At 47.5% G+C, this 19,643-nt stretch overlaps 1 protein-coding gene and 1 non-coding gene across 5 annotated transcripts in view; both read left to right on the plus strand.

Annotated features, from left to right (window-relative positions):
- JAK1 (Janus kinase 1) overlaps positions 133-19,643 on the plus strand; it is a 246,901-nt gene continuing 227,390 nt past the window's right edge. Inside the window, exons 1-2 of one of the 4 annotated variants that reach the window (XM_021093532.1) lie at positions 133-289; positions 1,021-1,186. The gene's annotated coding sequence lies outside the window, so the exon portion shown is untranslated. Of the gene's footprint in view, positions 290-1,020; positions 1,187-1,228; positions 1,247-19,643 lie in introns of those variants that run through there. The other 3 variants (XM_021093531.1, XM_021093538.1, XM_021093534.1) reach the window with 3 other exon arrangements.
- On the plus strand, positions 10,736-10,816 carry MIR101-2 (microRNA 101-2). The gene has a single exon (NR_038515.1). It is a non-coding gene; the product is annotated as a microRNA 101-2 (primary transcript).

Genomic DNA, 19,643 nt, shown 5'->3' on the forward strand with positions numbered 1-19,643 from the left:
CACATCTCCTTCCTTCGGAGTTGTGTCTCGTCTCCCTTTTGTTTTTCTCCATTCCCGGTCATGAGACCCGGAAGTTTTTTTTTTTTTTTTTTTTTTTTAATCCAGTCTCTCTCCCTTTTCCAACCCCACCCCCCCAATCTATCACATGGCAGAGACAGAATAAAAACAGAAAAATGGCGACGGTCACGTTGTGGCGAGCACGTTGTATCCTTGCTGCGTCATTAGATAATCCTCATGCAAATAGCGGGAAGAACAAAGGAAGGGGGGCCCGGGACCCCCGGGGGCGCAGGTGGGTGTGGGGGCGGCGTGCCGGGCGCGGGGGCGGCGGGGTGCGCGCTGAGTCGGGCGCCGGCGGAAGGCGTGCGGCCGTGCGGGGCTTAGTGCGCCTAGTGTCTACGTCCGTGTGCGCGCCGGTGCGGCGCGGTGAGCGCCAGCCGGGTCGCTGCCGTCCGGATCTCGCGGCGCGCTGGAGCCGGACACCGCCCGCCCCGGGGCGCGGGACGCTGAAGGGGCGAGGAGAGCCGTTCCAGCGAGGCCAGCCGCGGCGCGCGCACACGCACACGCCGCCGCCGGGCTCGGCCGGCGGGGCGGGCCGGGCGGTGGTGGCGGCGGGGGCTGAGGGTGCATCGCAGCCCGGCGTTGGGCGCCCGCCTGCAGCCGCTGTGGGGGACTGCACGCAGCTCGCCACCTTGGGGTAGGCGCTGGGGCGACGACACGGAGAGAGCCGGGGCGCCGCACTCCCGCACGGACTTAGAGGGTGTTGCTGGGCTGGGCTTGCGGTGGCTGGGCTGTGTTTTTTTCCTGCGGGGCTGTGGGGGGGGCGACCTCGCCCATGGGCGCTTCCGCGGTTTACCTCTGGCCCTGGCTTGGGTGTCAGCAGCGGCGCAGGTTGGACGGGGGCGCGGGGAGCCCCCCGGCACCCCCGCTCCGGCCCCCTAGCGGGGCAGCGGCGCAGAGGGGCGGGGCGGGTGTGTGTAAATGTTGCGCACTCGCTTTTCCCCCACCCCCGCCTTCTTCCAGGGTGCTGGCGTGGGTCCCTCGCCGTCCGGCGGCGACTGTAAATAGAGCCTGGATGTTGTTTACATGAAGGATCCGGCGGGAGGAGTCTGCGAGGAGGAGGCGGAGGAGGAGGAGGAGGGAGGAGAGAGGAAGACCAGAGTCCCCGCGGCGGCGGTCCGGGGTGAGGGTGAGCCCCGCGCGCGTAGGGCACCGGGGGCTACCGCGAGGCCGGGACGCTGGACCTGGGGTAGGAGGGAGAATGGGCGCCGGGCTGGGAGAAGGGGGGGGCTGTCAGAGAGGCATTTTTAGCTTCCTACCTGCCACGCAGATTCTCCGGGGCGAGAGGGGAGGGGTGTGCGAGGAGGGCGGGGAATCCTGATTTCCCTACACGTTCCTTTTCCCATCCCCAGTCTCTTCCCGCTTCCTCTTGAGGCTCACCTGTTTATTTCCTTCAGCCAGAGCTTGCAGTTTGTTTGTTTTTTTTTCCGGTAGGCAAGAGAAGCTCTTTCTTTTATTAGAAACGTTATTGGGGAAGGGGGTGTCCGCCTGTAATTTATGACGGTCCCGGTCGGTTTTCAAGAAGGGGGAGGGGACTTGGCCGGAGACCGCCCGGTAGCTGACCCTCGGGCTTCTCCCTGCCTTCCTGGTCGGCCGAGGAAGCTTTTTCCTCGCACAACTACCCGCAGGCCAGCTGCCGCCTTCTTGGAGAAGGACCACATCTATTCCTATTCCTCCCTTTGGAGGAGAGGTGAGCTGAGAAAGCGGGGAATCCTCTGTTCCCCAAAGCTCCTAGCCAAGCTTCCCATCCCAGCATTGGCCAGAAAGTGCTGCTTTCACCTGCTGATGGCACTGGGTACATCCAACCCCGTGCCCCGGCAAGTTGTGGTCCATAGATGTGTTGGCATTTTTTCTCGCCTCTGGACCTACATGCCAGCAACCAGCAGCTAATTGCTACGTTTAGATTGAGAGCGATGTGACCCCCCTTCAGCTTAGCGTTCGTTCTTTATTCCCCACCGGGTCTTCCAGTGGAGTCATCTCTTCTCCCCCCACAGCCCCTTTCATTCTTCCCCTGAGAGTTTAGCCTAGAATCTGGCCTAAGCAGCCAGTCTCTGGCTGTTATTCCGTGGGCTCCACCCTGGCCCCTCTTGGTTCTCCAGAGCCAAACACGCCTCCCAAGCTGAAGGCACACCCTGCCCTAAATCTAACCAGTCCAAAAGGGAGGAGAAGACAGTGGAAGAGAAGGGACCCAGGGGTCTCTTTTTTGTCCTGAGTATGCCCAACAGCATTTTCCCTTCAAGCTTCCTGAGTTTATAATCCCTTTATTCTTATCAGCTGCCCCCCGCCTTGCCCTTAGTCCTATGATAGATGTTTATGGAAGTGAGGATGGGGGGGTTGTCATCCCTTTTCCCTAATGTGAGGCATTTTCCTTCTCCGTAGTCTTTTCATTTTGGAGTTGCTTAACAAGCAAAACATGTAGATATGTGTGCACGCTTATTTGAACTTGCTTTCTTGCCAGCTAATGAAGAGCTGGGACTCAAAAGGGAGGGGAGGGGATAGCGATGAGAAGAGCACGTTCCCCCTAGTGTCCCCCATGGCATTTCCAGAGCTGCTGGAGAAGACCCTTCTGGGAAAGCCAGCAGTCTCCCTTCCATAATATCACCACCTCAGCCCTTCCGACTTGAGCTTCAGAACAGGAAGACCGCTCAAAATAGTACTATCTTCAGAATCCAGCTCCATTTAGAAGATAATTCTTAAGTCAGCTGCAGGAGGAGCCCTGCACTTTAACATGGGGAGAGAAAACTGTAGTTTGTGTAATTGGTTCCTTTGGGGCAGGGGAGAGGGGTACTTTCCACGTAGATTCAGAAAAGCTTTTCTCAATATCAGTTGGGTACCTAGATCAATGAATGATTCATAGGATGGTGTGAGATTCGTGTATTGAATTCTTCGTATGTTTTGGTATGTCAACAATAACAGGCACTTTTCAGAATGAATTAAAGAGGGGCTGCAAGAATGTGCTCTGGAGAGTCTGCTAGAGGTAGAGGAGGGCGTGGGAGGGAGCACTTGCAGGCGAGGAATCTGAGGATGCAGTGACAGCTGCTGTGAGTGTGGAAGTTGAGAGGCTTACTATAAACAACGCCTGCCACTTTTGCAGAGTGACTAATATCCTGGCCAAAACGTAGCAATGTCAGGATCCTCCACCTTTACCTCGAAAACGAACCCCATGTCTGAATCAGGATGTCTCCATTTTTTCCCCCGGATTCTCTCAGCTGAAAGAGTTCAGCCTTCAGGAAGGGCTGCTTCATAAATGATCATCACTAAAGTATTAACAAACTTTAAGGATTAGAAGTAGGGCAGAAAACACCTGGCATAATTTGAGTACTTGGTGGGGGCTGTAGAATGACGTGCTGCATGAAGGATGATGGCATCAAAGACTGCAGGTGATAGGACTGTCTCTACCTGCATTAAAACGGCAGCCACTAGTCACAGGTGGCTGACAGGCACCTGAAGTCTGGCGAGGATGATGAAGAAGTGAATTTTTTTTTTTTTTTTTGCTATTTCTTGGGCCACTCCTGCGGCATATGGAGGTTCCCAGGCTAGGGGTTGAATCGGAGCTGGAGCCACCGGCCTATGCCAGAGCCACAGCAACGCAGGATCCGAGCCCCGTCTGCAACCTACACCACAGCTCACGGCAGCGCCGGATCCTTAACCCACTGAGCAAGGGCAGGGACCGAACCCGCAACCTTATGGTTCCTAGTCGGATTCGTTAACCACTGCGCCACAACGGGAACTCCTTATTTTTTTTTTTAACTTTAATTTTAAAAACTGGTGATGCATTCGATTATTGGAAAACTTCATTTGGTTAGGAAACAACTCGAGCATATGCATCTCCTTTGTAAGCTGTAAATTTTGTGAAATCTAAATACAGATTGAATATTTCTGATGAAAATGTAGTGTTTGAATTGAGATGTTATCACCGTAAGATACACTCAGGATTTCAAAGATTTAGTACAAACAAACCTCAGTAATAATTTTGGTTTTGATAACACGTTCTACTGAAAATATTTTGGGTATGGTGCAAGAAATGAAATACATTGTTATGCCACCTGAACCTATTTATTTTTTAGCTTTTAAACAGTGTGACTGCTGGAGTATCTACAGTTACGTACGTGGCTTGCTTTTTACTGCCGGGACAGCGCTGATCTATATCTTTGTTCCTTTTTTCTCCCTGGATTAATTTCAAAAGAGGTGACTGCCTGAAACAGTTACTTCATGTCTGTCAGCCCTTTACTTTCACCTGCTCTTTTCCATGTGGACGTTCGGGGGCCCACAGAGTGACAATTGTAGTACATGAGACTAATGGTGACTTCTTCCCAGATTTCTCTGCCGGAGGCGTGCCCCGCTCGGGAAGGTCCATAGAGAAGTCCAGGGTCCTGGAAGGGCTCCTAGGGGTGTCCTGGGAAAATATAGGGCAAGAGTGTGTCTGGCAAGAGCTGCTGTTGTATAAGGCTCCTGGGCATGCCAGAATATATCAGAGAACAGTGTGTGGCATGGTAATACTCGTGACACCTGCTGGCATTTTAGCGGTACCACTCACTTTTATTTTCCCTTTCTCTGCATTCGCTTTCTGCTCCACCTCCTAGTTCCTCTGGTGGTGATTGGGCCCACAGGGTTACTGACCCCTCTCCTCCAAAAAATTATCCTGCTGACCTGAACGGAGATGTCTTTGGGGTTTGGTTTGATCTAATTAGATTCAGTGATGGCACTGGCAGGAACTTGGGGGGCATTTAGTACTGTCGGCTCATTTTTATAGAGGACAAACTGTTGATTGCTTTGCCTGTAGACTCACAGACAGAGGCATTACCTGTATTTTTTGTGGATGACCTATTTAGAGACTCCCTGGGAAATCAAGAAGTTGATCAGTGATCAGTCACGTATTTGTAGAGCTTGCATTTTGTGGAAAGGCCTGGGATTAATGCTGTGAAGGGACAGGAAGAAAACAGTCTCTGATGTCAGGACCGCGCCTGTTGATGTGAGGAAATAAGATGTGAACGGTGCCAAATTCAGTCACAGTTTAAGATACCACCCTTCATACCGAGCGCAGGACCTCTGTGTTACAAGGAGAAAGAAAAGTGCTTTTTTCCACGTGTTGGAAGTAGAACTGTGTTCCTTTTCCAGATGTAGGAATAGAAGCTCTGAGAATGGTGGACTCTGCAGAAAAGAGGAGTGTGATTGTGTTTCTGGAACAGCCCAGGGCTCTAGAGGTGGAGGTCAGTGCTAGTCTTTGGTGCTGCCCCCTCTTAGCTGTCCAGGAAGAGGGAATTTGAGAACCCAGACCCCGCATTTTGAAATGGCAGTGTTGCCGGTAATGAGGAAATCCTAGATTAATTGGAGACGGCCAGGAGATGGTTAGCTAGGGGTAGATCATTTTTGAAGTCAGCTGATGTATTTTCGACTAGTTATTCTAAAGGGTACAGTAGCAGAGGTGAAAACAGAATAACATTGACTTGTAAGCAGACTCTGAAAATCGGGGGGGAAAAGTTAAATCTCGCGCAACATCTGAAAGTATAGACGGGTGGACTAAAACTATGAATGCTGAGTCCGTGGGTAAAGGGGAAGGCCCATGTAAGAGAAGATCTATTTAAATTTAATATCTGTGAAATATGAAGTGTGGGGGGGTCCATTTCCTTGTAAGTTTTTAGTCTCTTGAAGCCTTTTTGGACTAAAATCCCCAACAACCGAGGACTAAGACATGTCTTTGCTTGTACACATAGCTTCTGCGTTAGTTTTTCTCTTCTGTGGGGACCTACCAAGGTTACGCAGTGTGACTGTTGCGATGTGAGTGCTTGGAGTGGGTAAAACAAGGTCACCGCCTTGCAGTTCCTCCCAGTTAGTGCTTCTCTCTGAGAATTGGGGCTGACTTGGCACAAAGCAGTTGTCCTTGGCTTTTCCTTGCCCTTTTGGCCAATTTATTTCTCCTAAAGAAAGAAAAAAATGAGTAACCTCTTTACTCCAGGTTTCCCACTAACCTTGGCACGAGTTAGTTTCTGAACCCTTTTTTTTCTTTAATTTTAATTTTTTTATTTATTTTTATTTTTTGGAGTTCCTCTTGTGGCTCGGTGGGTTAAGAATCCAACTAGTATCCGTGAGGAAGCAGATTCAATCCCCAGCCTCATTCACTGGCTTAAGACCTGGTGTTGCTGCAAGCTGCGGTGTAAGATGTGGCTCAGCTCTGGCATTGCTGTGGCGTAGGCCAGTAGCTGCAACTCCCATCCCTAGCCTGGGAACTTGAAAAAAAAAAGGGTTTTTTTCATTTTTTTAAAAATTTTTTATGGTTGCACCATAAAAAAGTTCCTAGACCGGGGACTGAATCCAAGCAGCAGCTGCGACCTGTACCTCATTTGCAGCAATGCAGCATCCTTTTAACCCACTGCACCGGGCCAGGGATGGAACTCATGCCTATGAAGCAACCTGAGCTGCTACAGTGGTATTCTTTTTTTTTTTGTCTTTTGTCTTTTGAGGACTGCACCCACCGCATATGGAGGTTCCCATGCTAGGGGTCTAATCAGAGCTGTTGCTGCCAGCCTACGCCACAGCCACAGCAACACCAGATTCGAGCTGCGTCTGTGACCTACACCACAGCTCACGGCAATGCCGGATCCTTTAACTATAGTGGGATTCTTAACCCACTGTGCCACAGTGGGAATTCCAGTTGTTAAATACTCTTTTTTTCTTTCTCTAGGGCCACACCTGTGGCATATGGATGTTCCGAGGCTAGGGATCAAATTGGAGCTGTCGAATAGCCGCTGACCTACCCCACAGCCACAGCAACGCCAGATCCTTAACCACCGAGCGAGGCCAGGGATTGAACTCTCATTCTCACGGATATTGGCGGGTTTGTAACTTGCTGGGTCACAGTGGGTACTTCAGTTTTTAAATACGTTTAACAGCAAAACTTTGCAGTAAAATGCAAGTATACCTTCTCTGTACTTCCAACAAAGTAGTAGTTGACATTTGCCATCTTCTGTTGACAGTACATTTTTATAACATGACAATTTGGTCAAATTTGCGCATTTTACAATGTCACTGAATTGGACTATGGTTTTCAGGTTGGGAAAGAAAAAAAAAATCACACTTTAGTAAAAGACCAGTGGATTAATTAAACAACCTACTTATGGAGTTCTCGTGGCATGGTAGGTTAAGGATTTGGTGGTGTCACTGCAGCAGCGTGATCGACCCCGTGCCTGGGAACTTTCACCTGCCACAGGTGAAGCCAAAAAAAAAAAAAAAAGAAAAAAAAATTTAACCTACGTAAACAGTTTTAAAGTAGTGTCAAATATTTTACAATGCCAGCAGCTCATTTCATGGTAACTCCACTTATTTAATGTATAATCAGATACCTAGAAGTTCAAAATCATCATGTTTTCATTGTATTCTTTTGACAAGAGAGATCGTGACATGTTTTTTTTTTGTGCATTTATATTCCGCAAGTTCTAAAAGCACGTTTTTAGTATGTCAGTTTGCCAGTAGTACTTGATTTTCTAGATGGTATATATTTGGTGCATGCATCATGAAGAAATTGTTCTCAGTTGTATCATTTTCATCGTAGAATAACTGAATTTAAAGTCAGTTTGATCTCTGGAGAAAAACATTTTGCATCACTGTTTTTTTCTCCTCTTCTTACTGTGCAGTAACGTTCCCTACTGTAGCCTGAGCACCTGCAGTCATCTTTTTTTTTTTTTAATTAAAATAATTCAGTTTTTGGAGTTCCTGTTGTGCCTTAGTGGTAATGAACCTGACTAGTATCCATGAAGACTCGGATTCCAACCCTGGCCTTGTTCAGTGGGTTGAGGATCTGGCATTGCCATGAACTACAGTGTAGGTTGCAGACAGGGCTGAGATCCTGTATTGCTGTGGCTGTGGTGTAGGCTGTTAGCTACAGCTCCGATTTGACCCCTAGCCTGGGAACTTCCATATGCTGCAGGTGCAGCCCTAAAAAGGCAAAAAAAAAAAAAAAAATTCAATTTTTAAAGTAAAATCTATTGAAGAACGTTTCTGTTTAGTTTTTTTTAATGCACATTTATAGGGAATAGTTTCTAAGAAGAAATAAAGTTTGCATTTTTAAGTGTTTATTAGTATTTATAAAATGCAATTCTGAAAACCCATATATTTTTCTTCTTTGACTTAGAATTTTTCTGAGAAAATATTAATTCAGCTATTGACAGAATAACGGCACTTTGCTTTTTATTATGACCTGTCTTCTTGGCTCTCGGATTCTCCGCCTCCCCCAGTTTCAGTAGAAAAAGAGGTGAGAGAAAAATAGGGAAATACTCTTTACTTTTTGTATGGAAAATCTTTGGTTGTCTGATTTGAGGTCATGGCTTATAGAATGAGTTTCAGCTTTGCAGCACGTTATAAACATTAAGTTCCTATTTGTCAACCTCTTATTTAGACATTCAGGTGCATCGGTACTCCGTCTTTGTGAAGAAGTCTAAGAACTGCTGAGTATATTAGAGTTTTATTTGTTTCCATCCTTAGCTACCTTCAAGGGTCTCAGAGTTAAGTATTCATTTCCATAGCTGACAGAACTTACGGCCAGGAAATGTTAGGTGGTAATCTTTTTATCCTTTTTGGTGGATCACCTATCTAAAATTTTATTCTCAGATAACCACAGTGTCTTTGTTCATGTAGCAGATGTTTATAATTTTGGTGAAAATGTGCAACTGTTTCCAGGAACCTAAGGTTAAGGGATCCAATTTTTTTTTTTTTTTTTTTTTTAAATCTTCGTTGCCCTCTCGTGTTTCAACTCTGTATTACATCAGTTGGCTAAGACCTAGGCAGTGACCTCTTTAACTTGGAGATATTTTTTCACTTTAGAGATGCTGTCTTAATTTGTGTGTAGTTGGATTATTTCACTGGACATAGCTTTTCTGAAGATAAGGTCAGTTTCACAGTGCTTAAATGTGACGGTTGAGCTAGACTCACTGTCCTCTCCTATTTTCTGACCTCTGCTGACTTGAAGATTTTGATGCATCTGTCTAACGTATTTGAAGTACAATGCTAATGTTTAATTTGCATATAATGAGTCTTTGAAACCGAGCAAATGCCTAATTGGAAACATCGTTATTTTTCAAATATCTCTCAAGTTCCACTCATGTTGAAATAACTTGAGAACTTATGACTGACATGGGAAAAGAGTGAATCATGGCTTTAATAAATTGGTATGCTGAAGCATGAATTCCAGTTTCAGGATCTTTTTGTACTTTTTATTGAAAGGAAGAATCATCCCTGAATGACTTTAGGGTACACCTCAAAGTTATAGATAATTTCAAAGCAAGTAATGTGTTGATTTTTGTATTTATAATTTTTGGGCTGTGCCCACAGTACTCGAAAGTTCCTGGGGCAGGGATCAAATCCAGGCCACAGCTGAGACCTATACTGCAGCTGTGTCAATGCCAGATTTTTTAACCCACTGTGCTGGGCTGGGGATTGAACCTGCACCTCCACAGCAACCCAAGCTGCTGGAGTCGAATTCTTAATCCAGTTTCACAGCAGGAACTCCCTGTGTTGATTTTTAAAAAGGCATTCCAAAGGTTGTTAGAGATCCTTCACCGTAACAGTAGACTTACATTAACTGTAGTGAAAAAAACACCCCACAAGTGTGCTGTAAATACGTTATCATCAGTGTCACAAATTGGAATACATTCTCAGCACTCAGAGCAAGAACAATAAAAGTTTTGTTTTTTTGGTTTTTTTTGCTATTGTGTATTTCTTCTTAAATCATAAAACCTCCATGGGCTTCTGCTTCATGATCTGAGATACTGAGAAAACTAAAAATTTTTGGCCAAAAGTAGATGTTTTCAGAAATCTTTTTGTTGGCATAAATCGTGTAAGCTGACTATCCAGTTGATGGAATTGAATGGCTAGGTTGGGGTAGAGAAAAGCTCTAGGCTCAATCATTAGACATGGATTTGAACCCAGGGTCAGGCATCTTAGTGGTATGATCAGGCAAATCACCTAACCTGTCTTAGGTTTTTTTGTTTTCTTTTCTTTTTTTTTTTTTTTTGATAGTTACTATTATTATTACTATTATTTTCATTGCTCAGTGAATTTTATTACATTTATGGTTGTACAACGATTCTTTGTTTTCTTTCGGTACAGTGGGCTAACAGTACCTAACCTGGTTCCAGAATCCTTCTGTGATGAATTAGTGAGTAATTAATCCCGTAGGGGTCTTGTGAAAACCAAAGCAGAAAGCACATAGAAAATTATTGAATGTTAGGCACGTGTGAAAATTACTGCCAGATTTGCTTCTGAGCTCTTTGAGGAGAGGGACCATGTCTTGTTTCTCTTCATTTCCTGGGCATCTCGAAGAGGTCTGGGCACGTAGTAGTCCCTCAGTAAATATTTATCGGGTGCATGATTGAGGTCAGGGAGGTGGAATCGGTGAGTCCCCGCATGGCATGCCACGGAGCACCTCTGCCGCCTAAGCGGTGGCTCATCATTCCTGTCTGGAAGTCACGTGTGGGTGTTTCCGTCTTACCTGTATTTCACCTGGGCCTTTTCCTGTTTCAGCCTCACCGGTTACTGGGCTGGGACCCTCCTTTCTCTTCTGCTTGGCCACATCTCGAAGCCGCAGGGGACCTCTTGGTCCTTCACTCCCTGGGGAGCCTTCGGAGGGAGTCACACGGCCCCTCCCCGCCGGAAAGGAAGCTGCCGGCCGACCCAGTGACTGACAGGCTGCCCTGGCTCAGTTATCACAGTGCTGATGCTGTCCATTCTAAAGGTACAGTACTGTGATAACTGAAGGATGGCAGCCATCTTGCCTTCCAGCCGAGGAGCCCCCATCCTGCCCGGGAAGGAAGACGGAGGACCGGCTCGGCCTGCGTAACGGTGCCAGGGACCCGGGAAGCCTCTGGCCCTGTGCCGCACCGCCCCTCGCGCCCGCGCGCGCGCGCAGGGCGTTGCTCCTGCTTCCGTCTTCGCCTCGTTCGGGGATGCGCGGTGCAACGAGGGGTTGGGTAGTGGTTTTCCCTCGTGTGCGGAGCAGATGTGCTGTTGAGAGCTTTGGAACTTTGAAGAGACTGGTATCAGATAAGCGCTAAGTGTGGATTCGTATTTCTGGAATGTTTGTCATTCAGAGAAATTTGTGCCGCTTTGAGAAACCTAAAAAGTCACCTGATTACAACAGCCTGATGCTTACCTATCTTGCACAGAAAAAAAAAGCCCCGCACGTTGAACGGTATTCATGTATTCGTGTTACTGCGCAAATAAAATTACGTCTTGGTGTTGAAGGAGTGGATAGGGACATGTTTTGTTTCTTTAGCAACCGAAGATGTTTCAAATCCAATCTAACGCAAGAAAATGTTTGTTGAATGCTCACGTTATTGCCACTGTCATCTTTGCATGAAAGTAAAATGCAGATGATTTTACTTTTATCCTTTAAGGAGTGCTCTGCAGTAACATCTAGAACAAATCAGTTTCAAGGATATGAAGCTATAAATACCAGCCCAGCATTAGGTGCACAGAAAAGACCAGGAAATTTGACAGCATGCTCTACATCCTATGTCCTTGAGAGTGCTTTCGGGGTTGGGGTGGGGTTATTGAAGAACCCAGGGTTCCCCACAGCCCTCCTCCCCCAGGACTCCCACAGAAGCCGTACACATGGAACAGCAGCCTCAGACAAGAATCAGTGCATGGCCTTATTTTGTGGTCACGCATAGCCTGTGGCAGGGCTCAGGTAATTTCATGGAGTTCAGCCTCTTGCCCTAAACAGACATCTTAACCTTGTCTCAGGCTCACGTCTGTATGTGGGAACCTTCCCAAGCTGTGGAGAGCTGACCGGTGGAGGAAGCCAAAGCAGTGAGCAGAGAGAACAGAGCCTGCTGAGGCCAGGCCCCCCTGCCGCAGAGCTCAGAAGAGCCAGGGAAGAAAAAATCTCATGTGTGACCCTTTAATGGACAGAGACCTTATCCTCTCATCAACACAGGCCAGTCCATGTCATAAGCCAGTTTTATTCTCAAGTCCTCACTGGGGCAGAGCGCAGAAAGGGACCTGGGGGCAGGTTAGGGAGGTGGCGTCTGTCTCACACAGTCTGACAGTCCTGGTCTTTGTGCTCCTTTGCTGGTCACAGCTCCCTGACCTCTTTCTTCCCCCGTCTCCACCCAGACAGGGCCGGTCCTGAAGGAACGCCTCGAGCCACACCTGTTTGGCCCTGAATTGCTTTCCACGTAGCGTTGACCACGTTATGGCCCAGGACCTTCACGTGTCCACGTATACACGGGATTTCTCTAGACTGCAGGCCACACGATGGTTTTAATTACAAGGAGGGATGGCTCTGCCCAGTTGTGTCTTACACTGCTCGTCCTCCGATTCCTTGGAGTTTCCCACTTCCTTAAACAGAAAAGGAATTTCTGACAGAAACCCTGGAAGAGCTTCTAAGAGGGAAAATGGCTGGGGTGGGTAAATTCTCAAGTAACTCGAAACACTCCCAAATTTTTAGTGTTAGAGCAGGTGGAAAAATGTGCTCCAGGGAGTGATGTGTTGTGCAATCGTTGGCCTTGGTGAGGATTTCACCACCTTCTGTGATCTTCCTGTTTTCCCATGACCAGTTTTATAAAAATTCAGGTTTTTCACTTGCCAGACCTTGACCCCAGGGTCCACACCGGAGCCTGAGAGCTGTTGCAGAGCTGAGTATTGGGTGTAGTTTGGAATCACTCAGGGCATTTCTACAGACCAAGCCATCCTGGGTCCCGTTTCCTGTCAACAGGAAAGCCTGGGTCTCAGCCTGCAGCAGGAGCTCTGGGAGGCTTGCCTAGGCCTGGAGGTCCCTGGCAGTTTGGGGAGTTTGTGCATGTAAGGTGTTCCAGCAGGTTGAGTGAGAAGTGATGCAAGAGAAATCTGACAAGGTTTTTCCGCTCCTTGGTTTAAAACACACGTAGGTATGGGAGTTGCTGTCACGGCTCAGTGGTTTACAAACATGACTAGTATCCATGAGGACACAGGTTCAATCCCTGGCCTTGCTCATTGGGTTAAGGATCTGGCGTTGTTGTGAGCTGTGGTGTAGATTGCAGGTGTGGCTTGGATCCCGAGTTGCTGTGACTGTGGTGTAGGCCGGTGGCTACAGCTCCAATTGGACACCTAGCCTGGAAACCAGCATGTGCTGTGCGGATGGGGCCCTAAAAAAAAAAATGACAAAAGAAAAAAAAAAAGGTACGGTGTGTGATTGGTGTATTTTTTGGACTGGGAAGATGAATTAAACATAGAATTACCATACGGTCCGGTATTTCCACTTTGCCAGTTATGTACCCAAACGAATGGACTCGAATATTTGTGCACCTGTGTTTACAGCAGCATCATTCGCAATAGACAAAAGGTAGGAGCAACCCAAGTGTCTGTTGATGGATGTGTGGATAAATAAAGTGCATATTCATACAAGGAAATGTTAATTGGCATTAGTAAGAACATTCTGACACATGCAACAAAGTGGATAAACCTTGACCCTGGCTAATTGAAATGACCCAGACGTAAAAGGACAAATACTGTATGAGTTTTCTTATGTGGCATTCCTAGGGTAGTCAGATTCATAGAACCACAAAGAGAAACAGTGATTGCCTGGGGCTGGAGGAAGGGGGAAACGGGGAAACTTATGTTTAACAAGAACAGATTTATTGAGGAAGAAAAAATTCTGGAGCTAGATGGTGGTGGTGTTACATTGTGGATGTACTCAGTACCACAGACCATACACTTAAAAGTGGCTAAGATGGTAAATTTCATGTCTGTTTTACCACTTCTCTCAAAAAAAAAAAAAAAGCATTTCGGGGTAATAGCACTGTTGTGTTGCAGCTAACAACAGGACTGAGTTGATTGCTCTCTTCTTTAGACAGTCCAGTGTGAAGATAATTGCTATTTCAAATAAGCAATTAAAGTATAATTCCCCATGTCTTTATGCATTTAAAGTTCTCTAATCTGTAGACTGTTAGACATATTTCCAGGGTTTCTGACATAGCTTAACATCACTTTAAAATTCTGTAAAAGATAAAACCATAATAGCAGTGAGAGTACCAAAGGCAGAATGAGACAACGGCCTCAACAAGAAGGCAGGTGATGGGGCATTTGATGCTGGCCGTATGCCTTTTCTGGTGAAATTGGGCAATGCACTGGACCATTTCATGCATTCCATGCTCCACCTGCCTCCTTTGCCTACCTCTTTGGAGTCCTGATAAAGATGTGTGTGTGTGTGTGTGTGTGTGTGTGTGTAAACTGTATATTATACAGAATTCCCTGGTAGCTCAGTGGGTTAAAGATCTGGCTTTGTTACTGCTGTAGTTCTGGTTACAGCTGTGGTGCATGTTCAGTCCCTAGCCTGGGAACTCAGGCATGCCTTGAGCACGGCCAAAAACAATGTTTACTGTATGTTTGTATCCTATGAATTATATATATATGTGTGTGTATGTATGTAGACCATTTGGTGACTAAAGCAACATTCAAGTGGTGTATTTCATGTTCTCAAAATGTAGACATACAATGTCTGAAAAGAATAGCATTAGTACTTTAAAATAAAGTTTTAAAACGCATCCTAAATGGACTTGGAACTCAAGTACTCTCAGCCTCATTAAAAACATTCTATAGCTTGCTGTCAATCATAAAAGTTTTTTTTTTCCTATTATACGTTGAAATTTGAACATGAGGAAAGTAAAAACAGAGACGAGAATCAGCAACAGCTTTCTCTGCAGAATCACATGTTGTTAGCTGTGAGTTGAAAGCATCTCTGGGCTGTGTCTCCTTCATCATGAAGCTCTCATTAGAGGTCACGCTCTGGAAAGCAGATTTTGGTCGTAGGCACCACGCTGCTGGATCCCAAGCAGTTTTCTACCGACTGTGTCCAGTCCCCTGGCACTTGGCTTTTCTTGCGGTGTACTTGTCACAGTTGAACTACATAGATGTACATGTTTGGAGGGTGTGTATGTTTAATGTCTTCTTAGATGGTGAGTTCTTTGAGGGCAGGGACCATGGCTGTATCCATTGCTATGTGCTTGGCACAGATCTTGGCATGTGGTTTGCAGTAGAAATTGAATGTGTGAGACGCTGAATGGAGTCTTTCCTCTCTTCTAACAATGGGTTAGCCAAATCCACAGCTAAAAAGGTGGTTGGTTGGTTTGTTTCTTCTTTTTTTTTGGCCACACCCCAGGCTAGGGGGCTGATTGGAGCTGCAGCTGCCGGCCCACACCACAGCCACAGCAACACTGAATCCAAGCCTCATCCTCGGCCCACACCGCAGCTTGCAACAATGCTGGATTCTGAACCCACTGAGTGAGGCCAGGGATGGAACCTACATCCTCACAGACACTGTGTCAGGTTCTTAACCCACCAAGCCACAATTTAGGGAACTCCTAAAAAGGTATTTTAACTACCCACTTTTCAGAGTTCCCTGGTGGCCTATTGGGTTAGGGTTCCAGTGTTATCACTGCTATGGCTCGGGTCACTGTTGTGGGGCTGATTTGATCTCTGGCCCAGGAACCTCTGCATGCTACAGGTAAGGCAAAAAAAAAAAAAAAAAAATCTCTGCTTTTCTATGATCAGAGAACTATAGCTCTGTGGCTAGTATTTTTTTGCCAAACTTTTTCAAAAGCTGCCATTTCAGCAGAACCAACTCTCAGATTGCCCTGGTCCCTGACGCCCACCCAAGTGAAAGAGGGGTGGCGGTGGGAGAGAAGTTTTCTCAGGAGCATTCCCCAGAGCTCACCTTCTGTCTGAAAATTGGTGGGTCACTGGCTGTCCCAGAAAGAGCTCCCCATGTCCGGCCTCTGCAAAACTAAGAGAAGGAGCCAGGAAGAGAGAGGAAAGAAGGTGAGATGCCAGATTCGGTGGACGAGGATGTGTTTCTTGGACACTGTTGTCAAGGGGGATGAATCTGTGGAAGGTGGCTTGGGACTTAAATTAACCTGGCCAGTACCCCCTCAGAAGGGCAGCCCCACAACCCACGAGTGGACCCCAGGAGTGAGCCGGCATCTGGGTGGTATCTCAAAGGACAAGCCTCTCTCTGGTCAGGCAGAAAACTCATCTCCATCCAGAGGGGTGGCTCACCCGGTAACCCGCTATGGAGCTTCTGAAGAGCTGAGCCCCATTTTGTGCAGAGCTTTTGGCACGATCTCATTTCAGCAGAACCAGCTCTCAGGTTCACTGTGAGTAGCTATGAAGGGGACCAACCAAGAGAGTGGGCTCAGGGAGAAGGGGAGGGGCGGGGTGAGAGAGACCACCCCACTCCTCCAGCCCAGCCCTGGAGCCTGGGGCCTCGCCCGGCTGGAGAGTGCTGACAGTGAACGTGGGATTTATGTCCTCGTCAAAATGAAACACTTAGCAACTCAGCTTGGTTAGGGGTCCTTTGTGGCCCTTACCACTCAAGAGGAAAGGGGCGTTAGAGCACAAGAGTAGAAGTTACTGAGCATGCGGGGCGTTCCTGCTGTGGCTCAGCGGATAAAGACTCCAACTGGCGGAGTTCCCATCGTGGCGCAGTGGTTAACGAATCCAACTAGGAACCATGAGGTTGCGGGTTCGATCCCTGCCCTTGCTCAGTGGGTTAACAATCCGGTGTTGCCATGAGCTGTGGTGTAGGTTGCAGACGCGGCTCGGATCCCGCGTTGCTGTGGCTCTGGCGTAGGCCGGTGGCTACAGCTGTGATTCAACCCCTAGCCTGGGAACCCATATGCCGCGGGAGCGGCCCAAGAAATAGCAACAACAACAACAACAACAAAAAAAGACAAAAGACAAAAGACAAAAAAAAAAAAAGACTCCAACTGGCGTCCAGGAGGACTCAGGTTTGATCCCTCGCCTCGCTCCGTAGTGTGGGTCGCAGATGTGGCTCCGATCCCACGTGGCTGTGGCTGTGGTTGTGGCTGTGGCCAGCAGCTGTAGCTCTGATTCGACGCCTAGCCTGGAAACTTCCCTATGCGGTGGGTGCGGCCCTAAAAAGAGAAAAAGAACAAAAAACCAAAAAATTGTTACTGGGCATAAAATAATTTAATGTTTTGTTCTTCACTGAGTTGAAAATCAAAACAGTTAAAATTACTCATTAAAAGGAAGAAAGGACTGTAAGAGATCCCTTCAGGTAGAAGGTTGCGTGTCGCTATTTCCCTCGCAAGGCCTCTCACCCGCTGCTTCTACCATGTGAAGGAGTAGAGATGCTGGTTCCATCCTGGCGCTTCCAGCAGCCTGTCATCTCCCACTGACGTCCCCTCCCTTTTCTCCAGAGCAGAAGGCAATCTGAGAAAGCAGAATCCAGCCAGGACATTTCCCAGCCACCCAGGGCCTGGCATGTTTGCCTGAAGGCACCGCGGGTGGGGGTAGGTGGGAGTTGATGTTTCCTGGAAGTAATTCCCAGGGGGGCGAGTCCCACAGCTTCGATTGTACTTCTTTGGGATGGGTAGACTCCCTGAGATCATCCCCATGCACAGCCAGCTGGCTTAAAAAACAAAAATAGGAGTTCCCATCGTGGCGCGGCCGAAGCGGATCCGACTAGGACCATGAGGTTGCAGTTTGATCCCTGGCCTCACTCAGCGGGTTAAGGATCTGGTGTTGCCAAGAGCTGTGGCATAGGTCGCAGATGCAGCTCAGCTCCTGAGTGGCTGTGGCTGTGGTGTAGGCTGGCAGCTGTAGCTTCGATTCAACCGCTAGCCTGGGAACCTCCATATGCCATGGGTAAAAAACAACAGTAAGAAAACTAAAAACCTGTAGACACACCTGCCTTTGACAGCGTCAGTCCTATCTGGAACCAAGTTGTCGACAGGGACCTGTTTCCTCGTCGCGAGCCCCCGAAGTGTACTGTCAAGGGCGGGAACCCCAGAGCTCACTTGCTCCAGCATTTTTCACACCAGCACTTTAAAAAATGAGAACATTTCCAGAGCTCCCGTCGTGGTTCAGTGGTTAACGAATCCGATTAGGAACCGTGAGGTTCCGGGTTCGATCCCTGGCCTTGCTCAGTAGGTTAAGGATCCGGCGTTGCCATGAGCTGTGGTGTAGGTCACAGAGGCGGCTCGGATCTGGTGTTGCTGTGGCTCTGGTGCAGGCCGGTGGCTACAGCTCTGATTAGACCCCTAGCCTGGGAACCTCCATGTGCCATGGGTGCGGCCCTAGAAAAGACAAAAAATAAATAAATAATTTTTAAAAAATGAGAACATTTCTGAGTGCATAGCGTAGAGGAAGGTAATATTTCTTCTTGAAACTTTGCAGTTGCCTGTTTGAGTGTGTGTGTGTGTGTGTGTGTGTGTGTGAGTTTGAGTACTGGAACACACAGGTGTCTTTTTTTTTTTTTCACTCTGGGTTTCAGTTAAATTCGTGAGTTATTGATCTGGATGTTAGATTCTTTTGTTGTTGTTGTTGTTGTATTTTAGGGCCACACCTGTGGCATTTGGAAGTTACCAGGCTAGGTATGGAATTGGATACCTAGCTCCTGGCCTACACCATAGCAACACCAGATCCCCAATCCACCGAGCAAGGCCAGGGATCAAACCAGCATCCTCATGGATCCTAGTCGGGTTCATTAACCACTGAGCCATGGAGGGTACTTCCTGGATGTTAGATTCCAAATCATCTCACCATGAATGCAAATTTTGGAAACTAAAGCCCAGAATGGTGAAGACACTTGTCCAACATCAGTAAGAAAAGAGTAGGAATTCAGACGTGCATCTCAGACTCTTGGAATGTTTCCTCTTCTTTCACCAGCCTGGAAACGGCAATAGTCGTAGGTGATATTCAGTGGGTGATGACTGTGTGCCAACCACTGCCCTGCATACATCATCTTATGTACTAGGGAAAGGGGGTGAGGTTGGCTTTGTGTTTTGTTTTAAGTAAATGTTCATGGCTAAACAGTGACTTAGTGCTGCAACCTGTGGAGAGATGCAGAAGTTGTGAGTAAACATTTAAAAGTTTTATAGCAATCTGACAGTAGCTTTATGTCTGTTGACTCTAGTAGTGAAAACATTGGCTTTCATTTTGTGTCTTTTTTTTTTTTTTTTGACATTCTTTTTTTTTTGTCTTTTGTTGTTGTTGTTGCTATTTCTTGGGCCGCTCCCGCGGCATATGGAGGTTCCCAGGCCAGGGGTTGAATCACAGCTGTAGCCACCGGCCTACGCCAGAGCCACAGCAACGCGGGACCCAAGCCGCGCCTGCAACCTACACCACAGCTCACGGCAATGCCGGATCGTTAACCCACTGAGCAAGGGCAGGGACCAAACCCGCAACCTCATGGTTCCTAGTCGGATTCGTTAACCACTGCGCCACGACGGGAACTCCCATTTTGTGTCTTTAATAAACAGTTTTCTATCAGTTCATTTTCATTGTGTTTTGTGAAAGTGTCGGTCCATGATGGATTAGAAATGAGAACAAACTGCTTCTTCACCGCAGACCATTTGAGAAGCACTGACTTAGACTGAGCAAGGCCAACACCTTTGTCCCTGGAGGCCTCTGAAGTCATCATAGCGACCATTGGGAGGGGGAGATTGCTGGATGCAAGCCCCCTGACAGCAGAGAAAGGGTTACTCTGCTTTCTGGAGCGAATGAGGTACCTCCAGTTCTAGAACTAGCTGCCCTGGTCTTGGGGATGAGTAGTAGAAAAGGCATTGATGCCACAGTTCCCGTTGTGGCTCAGC

This window comes from Sus scrofa, chromosome 6, assembly GCF_000003025.6.
Source record: "Sus scrofa isolate TJ Tabasco breed Duroc chromosome 6, Sscrofa11.1, whole genome shotgun sequence".
NCBI classification, from domain to species: Eukaryota; Metazoa; Chordata; class Mammalia; order Artiodactyla; family Suidae; genus Sus; species Sus scrofa.